Raw genomic sequence first — 13,993 nt, forward strand, 5'->3', positions numbered from 1 at the left:
AATTGCATTGTAGAGGCTGTTGCCAGCTAAAGCTTTTGCCAAAGAAATAAGTGTACAGGTCATTTATTATGTCTGCCTGTTTTCCCAGGAGCCAGGCTAGTATCTGCATCTATTGTGTAACTAACTGGAACGTGTACTGGATATAGAAATTTTTAAAGCAGTCCATTGTATGAAGCAAGTGTTTCTGTGACCTGTACAATAAACCCAATGCATGGTATATCTGTGGAGAAAATGTTGATGTACTGCTTTTTCTCTTATCATTATTGTTTTCTTAACAATACTAAACTTCTACTGTAAAACTTTTAGTAAATAATTCCAATTGGCTAAAACCACCACTATATCAAAATATAATCCAGATGATTATAAAACCTGCTACAGATTAGTTCAAAATCAAGGCATTTATTTTGAATCATTTAGTGATACCAACTGTTTGGTGACATAATGAAGGGATTCAATAAAGCCTACACAGTCATTTTTCACTGTTGTGCACATGGCCATGAATATTTTAGATTCAGTAAACTCTGTATAGTGGCACATACTCCCACACAAACAAGCTAAATACTGTGGCATGCTAATTACAGCATAAGTAGGTACATTTTATGCTAATCAAGCAAACCAACATGGTGGAGTTATTAAATACGCCACTAAAGTAACAATGTAGACCTCATGCTGGTGTTCTCTGTGCATTCAAAAACTTTTCAAATACAGCCACAGAAAATAGTCTACACAGACAGAAGTGCAAGTAAAAGTTGTTAGATTTGTACAGAACTGACATTAATATGTGACAGCAGACACATAATTCCAGTTCTATACAGGGTGAATGCAACAAAAGGAGAGTAACAATAGCATCATATCCTTTTTAAGTGCCATGACATAAATGCAGCTATGCTCCCCCACCCCCAAATATAGAATACACTTGTAACTAATGCAGACAGCTAAAAGTGTAAACTCCACGAAACAGACTATTCATAGTGGCATGTAAGCATATGCAGTATGTAGCTGACAAAATACAGGTATATTTTTCAAAGCCAGAACTCATCTGTGCAGATATATAGCAAAGTAATAGCCTCCCTCATATGTTCAACATTTGTCTCCCCTTCAGTTTCCCTGGCTACATGGTCACCAACCATGTAGATTCAGGGCTATCAGCACTGTAAAGATGGAAATGAGGTCTGAGCCCATTAGTAATGCTGAGTCCCAGTAAACTGGAACTGTGTAGGCACTCCCTCAGTGTTTGTGTTCAATGGATGGCAGCAGTGAATGATGAATGATGACATCAGGGATTGTGCCAGTTTAGACTTACAGAGGTATACAGGTAGGTCTGTGAAGGATGAAAATGCACGTAAGCAGTGCACAATTCACAAGTTCTGTATAATTAAGGTGCAACCTCCTCTTCGTTTGTTGGCAAAACGTGTCATCTCTGTCTGCTTTAAGTACTTTTTTTATTATTTTGGTCAATGTGCGATATGGTGCTTGGCGCAATCATGGCAAATGGAGAAATGAATGGCAGGTGTCCATGGGCTTGTGATGTAACTATTCCTGTGACAGCATGTGTAGAGCTGGAGTATAGATGGTCCTGGGTTCCAGTACAAATTGTGCAACCTTTCCTTCACTTTTTGTACTCCATGTTTGTGTGATATCACTGGAATGGAGGAAAGTAATACCAATTTTGCCTGTGCTTACCTTATTTACAAAGAGGTACATGAAGGTGTCCAGAAGTGCAAGGAGGTGCTGATAGTGCACTAATGAGCAAGCAGCAAGTATGTTTAATAAATGCTAATTACACCATAAGCAGGCAAATTGCATGGTAATGATCCAATCCAACATGGTAGAGCTATTCAACAAGCTATAAAGCATCCATGTAGACTCCATACTGCTTTTTCCTGCATACTTCAATGCTATTGGAGTACTGATATGAAAAATCTACAGGGACACAATACTAAGGGCTGCTGCTGCTTAGATTCATCTGTATGTTCTAGCTAAAGCCAATGGTGTTGCTGATGATGCCAACAGGCCTAGGCCAAGAAGGAGAAGAGTTTTCAGGCCCTGGCTAACTTATCAGATGCCACATGACCTGAAGATTGTAGAGCACTACAGGGTGGACAGGGACATACTACAAGAACTCTGTGACCTCTGCTGCCCTCAACTCAGAGCCAGAGCTAACTGAGAGGAACCCATCTCAGTGGAAATTAATGTATGTGCAGCCCTTAGAATCTTAGCTACAGGTACTTTCAAAGACCAACTGGGGACATGATTGGTGTGTCACAAGCATCAGCATTTAGGATCGTCCACCAATTCCTGGATGATATCCTCATGCATACCAGTGAGTACATATGTTTTGCCTGTAATTCTGAGGAGAGGACCAGAAATATGCAACAGTTCCACTGTGTAGCACACTACCCAGAAGTACTGAGTGCCATAGATTGTATTCATGTACACATTAAAGCAGCACCTGGTGAGCATGGTAGAATCTACATTAACCATAAGAGATACCACTTCATCAACTGCCAAGTCATGTATAATGTCCAGGGAATTATCTTGAATGTGTGTGCTGGCAACCCTGGCAGTTATTATGTCCCCATATCTGGCACACATCACAGTTGTACCAAATGTTTGATAGGGGGATATACCACAGGGCCATTTACTGGGGGATGCTGGCTATGCATTGGAACCATGGCTGATGACACCCATCATACGTATACACACAGCCATGGAAGAACACCATAATGTGGCACAAGCTGAAACCAGAAACATCATAGAGCATGTGTTTTGGCTATTGAAGTCATGGCTGTGTACTGCTTGTATCAGATAGAATCAGCCCTGAACTAAAACTGTGTCAACTGCTGTATTTGCACAATAAGGCCTGAACCTAGAGTGTATTCTTTAATAATATTCTGGCATATTCTTGTATTTCTTAACTTGGCAAAGTAATCGAGTAGATGGTGGTGGATTCGTACCTTAACATGTGACAGCAGAGACTTTTTTTACTTATATGTGTCCATTAGTAAGTAGTAGGTCTCAGGCATCAAAGTTTCACACAGTCGTTCTTCTCAAAAGTACTGTTGATCACTGTATGGCCTCAATTTAGAACCATACCTTTGTACTGTTAAATCATAAAAGAGAGAAGTTAAAAAGTAATGATACACTTTGCAGTTTCTGACTTCACAACCCTTCCCAAGATCAAATAACTGGCAGGATGCAGAACAAGGAGAGTAACAAGAGCATCATATCCTTGTTTGTGCCATAGCAGTAACTCAACCTTGCTCCTCCCTAAAATAACATGCTATGCTTGTCTGTGCCATGACAGTAACTGACCTTTACCCCCCCCAAAAGATCAGTGTACCCTTGATTGTGCCATAACAGTGACTCACTTATGCTTTCCCCAAAAGAAGAATATATGCTCGTTTGTGCCAGGAATGGCCCTAGGTCAACTGGTGCCCTAGCAAAAGGGCTCCATGGCACCCCCCATCACACTACCTGGTGCCCCCATCCTGATCTACCTACACCAAATAAATACTGGAAAAGCGCCCCTGCTAGACCGGCGCCCTAGGTGGCTGCCTAGTTGGTCTATGCCTAAGGCCGGCTATGGTTTGTGCCATCTAACATAGCCTTCAGTTGCTGGCAGCTGCATATCATATTACACCCAGTTAATATTGTCACACATTTTAAGGCCAATGATATGTAATGGCTTACACACTGCATGTCTCACACTTCTGTTCAGATAAGTGATGAATTACCAAGAAACACAGAAATGTAAGACAGAACTGTATATTTGCAAGCATAATCATAACAGGTTGTGTGATCACTAAGTGCACTACATCCAAATACAATAAAGATAATTAAATATCTTTAAATTAGTGAACAGCACTATAATACCAAAAAGTTTTTGTGACAATATTCACTTGAACACTACAAGATGGAGACTTGACCAAAATAGTCTCAAACACTTTTAATTATTAAAAACAAAAGATTAAAATATTGTATTAAGTGCTTTTGTCCAGTCAAAAAAGGACTTCATCAGAATACATTCCATTATATTTGTTACCTTCCTTTTATATGAAGTACCATTTCTCCTATCCAATCAATGGTTTACATTCGTTAAAAACCTCAATAAACATTTAAAGGTAGATTGCGCATTTTCGTAATACATTTTAAAGTAGGTTGCATATTTTCACATTCCCTGTCAGTGCAAAGGTTTAAGTAAAGATCTCTGTCACTTCAACTTGTCATCTTATTAATGTTAAAACACAACATTATATAGTAATTCGAACTATGTCCTAAGTTACTACAGTCAAAGTTTAATTCAACTCTTCAGCTTTAAAATTCAGCCAAAGTTGGATATTGATGTGCTAATTTAGCCCTGGGGAGTATGCAGCTTGCAACTTAATCTGCCATTATATTTCCTTAACATTAAGAGTGTCTTCATATCTCCCCCAGGTTAATTTTTATTATGTCAAGTATCCCGAACTTATAGTTTGAGGGCTGGGGACAAAATCTCATGTGCTTATACAGGGCATTTGTTTCAACTTTCTTTTTGATGTCATATAAATGTAAATTCTTCTTCAAAAACATCTCTCAGTCTTCCCCACATAATATCCTGGACATCCCATACATTTTGCTAAGTATACTACTTTTTTGGAGTCACGATTGGCTTTAAGGAACTGTACTTTCATCTGTAAACTGTTTTGTAACCTTAGATTAACCTCTTCCAAAATAAATTTGCATTGAGCCCATCTTCTGCATTTCCTAGTTCCCTTTTTAATTTCTCCACTTCTGCTAAAGTTCTTACAACCCCCTTCAAAAAATTCTTTCAAATTATGTCCTGTGCTCTAACTAAAAAGAGGGTTATCTCTCAATATATAGTACATTTCTGGGTGTAATCTTAACGTATTCCACCATGCCTTTACTATTTTCTTTACTTCCTCAAAATGTGCTCCAAATTCTAAAATTAGAGCCCTTTTAAATTCATTGTTCCTACTTTCTAAAGTAGTTGGAAGTAGTCCTTTACCTAATAGTGGGACATATTTTGTCCTCCACTGTTTTTGTACATATTTTCTAATTTGTTTCACTAAACCAGGGGGTTAATGTCTTGTCACAAACATGTTTTCTGTGTTATTTAACTCAGACTAACTCTCCTATTTCTGAAGTCATACAAGCTAGTCATATACATTGTCCTTTTACAAAGTTTCTTTTTTGTAACTCTGGTTGTTTGCTTCCAAACTCTAAATATGTTTCGCTTGCTGTAGGTTTCCTATAGATCTTAGATTTGAAACCACATTCTATTTTACTAATAAGTGTGCCTAGATAATTTATAGACTCACTGCTGTACTTGTGGATGAAACTCTGGAAGCTACTTATACTATTTAAATAGTCTATAAAGTTTGTAATCGCCCCTTCTGTCCCATCACACAAGATGAACACATCATCTAAAAATCTTAAATATAATTTTATTGATGTCTGAAATTTGGACTAAAAATGTGAACATACTCCCATTCTAAAAGAACCATGTTAGCATATATGGGGGCAGAAGAGGCCCCCATCACTACTTCTTTTTTTGCTTATATAGTTCTCCTCCTAAATGTAGTTGTAATCCAATACTAGTGACATCATTTCCACTATCAAACACATTTTATCCTCATAAAATCTTGCTATTTTTATTTTATTTTTATTTTACATTTGTTGACCGGGATAGTCCGACTGGATGCATGTCCATTTTCAGCGGAGGCCCAGGGAGAAAAGCTCCAAAGGTAAGCAGATACAGCATTACATAATACCAGCATTACATATTACAAACAGACTATTTATAGAGATTACATAAGTAAGCAAGTTAAACAAGTTCCACAGGTTACAGTTAGTCCTGAGCACAAGTCAGGATTAAATTAAATTACACAGTAAACTGGTTAACAGATTTTTATCTTTCTCATTGCATTGCAAAAATAGTCTAACACTTCTTTTTCCGGAATTGAAGGAAAAAAATATATATATACATATATATATATATATATATATATATATATATATATATATATATATATATATATATATGCATATCTATATATATATATATATATATATATATTTTTTTTTTTGTTTGTTTTGTTTTAACTAATTAAAAGTGTTTAAGACTATTTTGGTCAAGTCTCCCTTCTGGTAGTGTTCAAGTGAATATAGCCATGAAATCTTTTTGGTGTTATAAAGATAATTAAATGTACAAATAACAGTTGATGGTTTGATAACAGTGCACATTCTGTTGCAGTTGTTTGCATGAAGAATGACTTCAGGTCTTTGCTGCAAAGCTGTTTGTGTGGCAAAGAGGAATAAGGCATCCATCTGTTTTCTGAAGCTGCATTGGTATGAAAGTTCAAATCCTGAACTATGTAGAAAAATCTCATGTCTGCTATCATTTCTACTGTGTATGTCATACATTGCTTTTCCTGATTTCACGTTTCCCTTTTTTCTTTTCTTATTTTTCTTGTTTTTAATTCCACTTTTTGCCTGATGTGCTGCATAGCACAAACAGTAGAATCAGAGAACAAATAAATTTCAGGCTTGGCTGTGCTTATCTGGTTTGAGCAAAGCACATCATTGCAGAAACAGGAAAAAAACAGACCACCTAGGAAGTAGAAGCCAAAGGTAGAAACCAGACACATTCGGTTAATGCTCTTAGACATTGTGAAAACTCGACATGGAGGACAGATGGCACTGGGTTATAGTACATAGTGTGCAAACTTTGTTTTACTGCTATGACATTGCAGTTTACAGCAATGAAGTACAACATAGACAACTGTTTCCTCAACCTTCTCATGGCAACAGGTGTAAGTGTAGGACTGCCATACACATGGTCTTGGATTTGAATGCAGCATATCTCATGTGCTATTATTTTATTGATGTAATAGTCTATGTGTTATCACATTTATGATTAAATGTATGACTGTGGGTAAACTGTGCACTGTAGTCTTGTAAAGGTATTCCTGATATTTGGCATGGCCTTCACTTTTGCCAACAACACATATACAACTGCCTGTAAATGCAATAACCTTGAAATTGCATTGCTTGCCATTGTTGCACTCTGCTTACTATTACACAATTGCTGTGCTGATAACCAGCAGGTATATGTAGATATTCAATACTAACTGTCAAACATTAGCAGTGTGGCTCCCATTTGTGCACTGGTTACCTATGTGCAAACAGATGTATCTCATATGCGTGTAAAGTTTATTAACCATAGTGCAAAGCCACTGCTCACTGTACTATGGAACTGTATATATGTCGCTTTATTATTGGTGTTTATTGTCCATTTCCTTTGCATAACGTAAAACTACATGTGGAAACATTGACAACTAAGGCCCAATCTAACTATATATCATATATTTACAATGCATCCATATGTTGCCCCCCCCCCACACCAAGCACTACAGCTCAGGGGTCTCATTAGTTTTTCCACACATATATCAACCACAGTACAAAGTGTAATATATAATTTTATGTTATCCCTCATGGACAGGGCCAGTTGGTGGTGCTCACAACCTCCCATTGCTAAATCCAAACATCCAACTATGCTCAATAAGGGTACTTATATTCTTACACAGCTAGGCTTCTATACAGCCTAGTGCTATTAGGCTAGTAGCCTCATATGAAGTTATGAATCTATGTGCTTATGCAGGCCTCCCAAGCTGTTTTTCCCTCCATGGCATGCTGATGTTATTTACTATAAGTGCATCTACACTCCTGTATAAATCAGACTTGTGCTGTGATGCTTGCATTAAGTATTGTGTTCTGTAGTCTGTGCATAGATTAGTAGGGGTTCTGTTTTCACTGCAGTCAAGTGTGTGTGTCTAGTCAGCAAACTAGATGTGCTATCCTACAGTTACTTCTCTGTATTTTGATACCTGCACAGGCATACACATCTATTTCCAGCAGCCCTCCCAGCATGTTGTCTTCCACATTGCCTCCTGATGTCATCTACTATAAGTTCATCTGCACTCTTGTATAAATCAGACTTGTGCCATGGTGTTTGCATTAAATACTGTGCTTTGTAGTCTGTGCACTTAGATAGGTAGGGAGATCTGTTCACATTGCAGTCAACTATGTGTATGTCTGTAAGCTATTGCTTGACATTGCTGAGAGCATTTTACTGCAGCATGTGGGACACTTATCCTGTCTGTAAGAGATCAGATACTGCTGATGTCATCAGCTATAAAGTGTTGTCTGACACACAAGTCAGAGTTGAAATGTGCCTTTTGTGTAAAGTACTGTGCTCTGTAGTCTCTGTACTTAGGTAGGGGTTCTATTCTTGCTGCAGTCTGAGTGTGTGTGTGTGTGTGTGTGTGTGTGTGTGTGTGTGTGTGTGTGTGTGTGTGTGTGTGTGTGTGCGTTTCTATGAGCTGTTGCTTGGGTGTGTGTGTGTGTGTGTGTGTGTGTGTGTGTGTGTGTGTGTGTTTGTGTGTGTGTGTCTGTGAGCTGCTGCTTGACATTACTGAGAACATTTTTCACCAGCATGTGGGACACTTATCTTGTCTTTAAATGTCACTGCTGATATCATCAGCAATAAAGTGTTATCTGACACACACCAAGTTGGAGTTGAGCTGTGGAGCTTGCGTAAAGTACTGTGTCTGTGTATTTAGATAGCTGAAAGTTCTATTCTCTCTCTTTAGTCAACTGGGTGTGTTAGTGTGTCTGTGAGCTGTTGCTTGACATTACTGAGAAAAGTTTACACCAGCATGTGGGACATGTATCCTGTCTTTAGCAGATGGTGCTGATGTAATCAGCTATAAAGTGTTGCCTGACACAAACCAAGCCGGAGTTGAACTGTGGCACTTGCGCAATGTACTGTGTCTGTAGTCTGTGTACTTAGGTAGGTAGGGGTTCTATTCTCACTGCAGTCAATTGCTTGTATGTCTGTGAGCTGTTACTTGAGATTACTGAGAGCCTTTTACACCAGCATGTAGGACACTTATTCTGGCCTCAACAGACTCTGCTGATGTCATCAGTTATATGATAGTTTGGGATATGCAGTAATCCCACCAGAGCATGGTCAGACAGTGGGCTGGAGGCCAGGCAGACATGACTTCATCCTATACAAGACAGATTACAGTGACATGGTTTTTAATCTATCCACATACATTATGACATGGTTTGTAGCCTCTGTGTTATGTTGATTAGAAAGGTTTGTGGTCTCTCCAGAGATACTTTCTAGATCTAAGCTGACATGCCCCGTGGAAGTAAGGCAGCCTGCATTGCTGTTGTGATTTCTTCCTCATAAACAGTAACCACTCACAGCTGCAATCCATTAATAATCTACACCATATAAAAAGGCATCATTGTATTTCTATAGTTCTATATGTTTGGAACAGTGACAGAAGGTCTTCTTCAGGATATCTGTACAGAGGAGTATTGAATCTCAGAAGGTATAGTTCTATTTTGTCACCTACATAATGCATATGCTGAAATGTATTTAACAATAATGTGAAGCACAGGCTTTTACACTGTATGCATTACTTAGAAGAGTACTGATGGCATGGTCATGTTTGTCAAGCCATTTCAGAGGTAGACATGATTTGCAAGACATTAAAATACATGGAAAGAAATGCTGCTTGAGAAATATCTATAAATGTTTCAGGGACAGGTCCTTTGGCAGCACTTTTAGCATTTCAAAAGATGTTTTGTTAAGCAAAAGGGTCATTCGCCTGTTCTTTTGTGGGGGTGAGGCTTAAGGTGAGTTACTTTTATGGCACTAACAAGGATCTTGTTAATCTCCTTGTTTTGTATGTTGCTTGTTAGTATTTCATATCTTTAAACTGTTTAATGTTTCTCCAGTAGGTAATATTTATTGGCTGTCTTTTATGTTATATATGTAAACACTTATGTTGTAGTTATGTGATATTTATGGTATTATACATCTGTATTCTTTTAGGGCACCTACAATAATGCCAGTGAGATGGTTGAGTTCATGTCAACAACTTGAGGCACAATCGGGGGGGGGGGGTGCAGAAGTTGAATCTGACACAGAGGTTGGCATACTGCCATCTGATGTATTTACATTGGACACAACCGGTAGACCTACATCTACTCAGTCCACTGAGCTCACAGACACTGGACAGGTGGGGGATGAGGACAATGATCAGGGAAGTGTGGATACTGCAGCTTCAGTGCCTGTTGAGTCTGGCTGTAGCCAAAGTATGGGCAAGGTGTCACAACGGAGGATTGATAGGGGTGCTCGGAAGGGGCCTGTTGTCCTTCATCCACCTGCTGAAGGTGTCACTTCCTGTGCCACTCAATGCTCAATGTATGTTTATGGCTGTCATGGGGGCACAGGCATGTTCCAATAGGTGCTCCAGACAAATGCTCAGGGTTGCGTATGTGGCACAGTCTGACATGTATGACTGCCTCCACCATGTTGCTGATGCACTGGATGGGAAGAATGACACATTGGAATGAGGGATGTCTGTGATGGACCGAGGGGTGTCTGTGAACAAGCAGTGTCTGTGATGGAACATCTGGTAGGGAACAACATCTTCATGGGCATAAGTCATCACATCATCTTCTGTCAACCAGCATGGCCATGCTCGATCATGCTCCCATAGTGGTAGTACTTCCACTGTGCTATCAGTGAGTGGGCTGTCTACACACAGATTTGACAGGCCATGGGGGTGTTCCCATGAAGGGAGTTCATCCAACAGACAGCTGTCACATTCATGTTGCAGCACTGCATCTGAGCATGGTCCAGGACATCAATGTGCCAGTGCAACTCCTGGCAGAGCCAGTTCTCATTGTTGGGGATGACAACAATGAACTGCCACCTCTACCATGCATGACTCACACCTGTCTAACACACCAAGACTTAGAGCTAACACTCAGCTTGGCTGTATTCATGCACACACTCACACACCAATTTCACCCGGAGGAGCCCTGCAGACAGCCACACAACAGTCACTCATTTGGTCTCACTGCCCATTTGTTGTTTTGTTCAAATGTTAGCCTTCTTCTCCTTCTTACTCACACACACTCACTGACCTTTTGTGTCAGCCTAGGCTTCCTGCATCCCTCACACAACACACTATGCAAGTGATAACTGCCATATTCCTGTGTTCTACCTTTCTGATTCGGGGATACACAATCTATGTCTGATGATCAGGGTACATAGCTAACTTACTGCTTAGTATATCTGCATTTGTGGTGTTTAACTGAACATTGTACATGTTAGTTATATTGGCCTTGGAAAGATCAACAGCTGATAGCAGCAAAATGCCACAACTTCATAGTGAATGCTCTTGAGAGGGTTGTGAAGTAAAAAACTGCAATGTGTATAATTACTTTCTAACATATCTCTTACTGGATTTTCTAGTCCAAACATATAGTGCACATCACAGGTCATGACATGATATTCAGATCTTAGGATTGCATGACAGCATGGCATTTTCTTTTCCCTTTCCTTGGTTTTCTTCATTTAAATTTATTTTTTTGCCACTGTTTGTGCAATGCGCTGCATAGTACAAACACTAGAACTAGATAACCGAGATCACTCAGGAAGCAGTCAGCCAAAAACAGAAAATATACTCTGTACTATATTCCTATCAGTGTATTCCTTATATGTGAACTGGCATGACCTTCAATTTTGACTAAAATGCATACAAAAAGGCCTGTATATCCAATAATCCTGAAATTGCATTGCTTGTCAATGTTGCACTCTGTTTACCATTATGCACTGCCAAGCACCATGCACAACTTTTTCTAACAGTGTAAACACTCCCAGTAAATGCAATAACTGCAGTTGGTGGGAAATCATCATTCTACAGTGGTCTTGATCTGTGTTAGACATGGCAGGTGTCATGCAGAGGGTGTGAGATTCCATGCTCAAAGATTGGTTGTCAAGGAGTCCAAAGTGTTTGTTGGAATCCTACTGACGTAACATGGGCCCAGGCTGTTGCATAGGGGCTATTCTAGCTCAGAGTACAATTCAGAGATATAGGATAGTCTTGCCCAGGCTATGACCAGTGCTACTGGTATCTTCCCACTGGTGAGCAATGTAGACACCATGTCGAAGACCTCCTGAGGAGGAAGATGGATACCTTCAAATTTTTGATCGAGGAATGTAGGATTAGGGGCACCACACAGATATGTAAGTATCAATTGCAGAGACTATTTGTAAGAGTTAAACGCTGAATGTAGTCAGGACTGGTATTCCTAATGGCATTCTGTTCTGTTCAGTTTTTTCCACAGCTGTCACAGAGAGAGAACTGAATGTGGCTAGGATGAGAGAAGCATGTGGTGTCTGCACAACAGAACAGTACTGTTACTGCAACATTAAATATTTGGATTAGTTTTTTTTTTTTGGTATCTTATACAGTTGTATCAAAGTGAGCATTCATATTTCAACTGTAAATGCAAATATACATGCATTACTGTGTAGAACAAACTAACAGTTCAATATTCTAATGTCAAAGTGAGCAAGCATCTGTTAACTGCAAAAGCAAACTGTCACACATCCTTCTCTATCATAGTTGACAAGCAGGTGGGGTATTTCATTTAGATACTTTAATACATAGAAACACATCAGGATGGATAGCAACATCATAAAATACAAATGAACTGGCTAACACACAGAGCCTACATACATGCTTACATCTCAACAGCTTACAAAATGGTAGTCATGCTCACAATTGCTCAGTATTTATACATTTGTGCAAGCCTTTGGATAGTTTCTTGAAGGTACATACACAAACATTGATCTACATCCTCCCTCTTAAAAAGATTGCCCTTAGTAAAAACAATATTAGAGTCAGCCATGCATTACTATAAACATTAGAAACAAAACACAATGTTGATGTCCAAGATACCTTGTATCTGTTACATGGTTTAGAGATACGACCATATCTCGTAACATAGCAATCTGGACTAAATTTAGCAACAGGGACAGTCTTTGGTGTAAAAATCGAATCACGAACTTCTGGATTCATCACTGGAATGGAAATGTCCTATAAAATTTTCTCTGGAATTGGAACACCAGATAACTCACTCTGAGATAAAGAGTCTTTCTCACAGGCTATGTGCTGTGGTATAGGCTCAAACACCTGTATTAAATGTTTCCAATTCCAACTAAAGTCTGCTCCTTGTGATTCCACAATGTATGATCTCAGCTCTGGGCAAATACCCTTCAAGACACCAACCCAATCATACCCTTTGGACATTTGCATCCTTGTATCAGTAAAGATGTCTGCACGTACGGCTTATGCAGGGCCAAACCACACCAATCCAGTCCACAAGCGGCGAGCACCAAAGGGTGATCAACACAACATGACAAAGTAGTTTGAATACTTTATTTGAATGAATAAGTCCCAGACTGATTTCAGCAAATCTGCCTTCCTCAACGGGATATGTAACAAATAATTCCATGGATTCATAACCTATTAAATAGTACATCCCACCAATAAGAAGTCAGCTTCACATGTTAAGTTATTTCCTGTACCATTGCTTAATACAAAAATGAACAAATAAGTGTCACCATTATATGTACTGTAAATCAAAATTCATTAATTTTATGTGATCATTTAGCCCCTGTGAAAATAGACCCCTCCCCCAATTTTATAATCCAGTATTTCTCCTTTCTATTAAAAATAGAATGACAGCCCTGCTTGTTACTTCTATTGCTAAGGATCTTGTCTATAATCGTAAAGTAGAACTGGGCAGTACTGTGAACCATACAATGTCTATATAGTGCATTTGTCAACCGCTTATTGCATATATCATTCCTATGTTCAGACATACAGAGACGCAAGGAGCATGATGTCTGCCCTACATAGAATGCCGAACAGGTGAATGTTGCTAGGTATATAACCCAATCCGTTCCACAATTACCAAAAAATCTGGTATCATAAATCTGACTGGTATTTTTGCTCATAAATTCTTTGGACTTGAATATATACTGGCATGAGAAACAGTGACCACAGGGAAAAGTGCCCAACAATCTGTCCCTAGTAATGGTAATTTGATGGTG

This window comes from Protopterus annectens, chromosome 7.part0 (genome assembly GCF_019279795.1).
Source record: "Protopterus annectens isolate FY-2018-M chromosome 7.part0, PAN1.0, whole genome shotgun sequence".
NCBI classification, from domain to species: Eukaryota; Metazoa; Chordata; order Ceratodontiformes; family Protopteridae; genus Protopterus; species Protopterus annectens.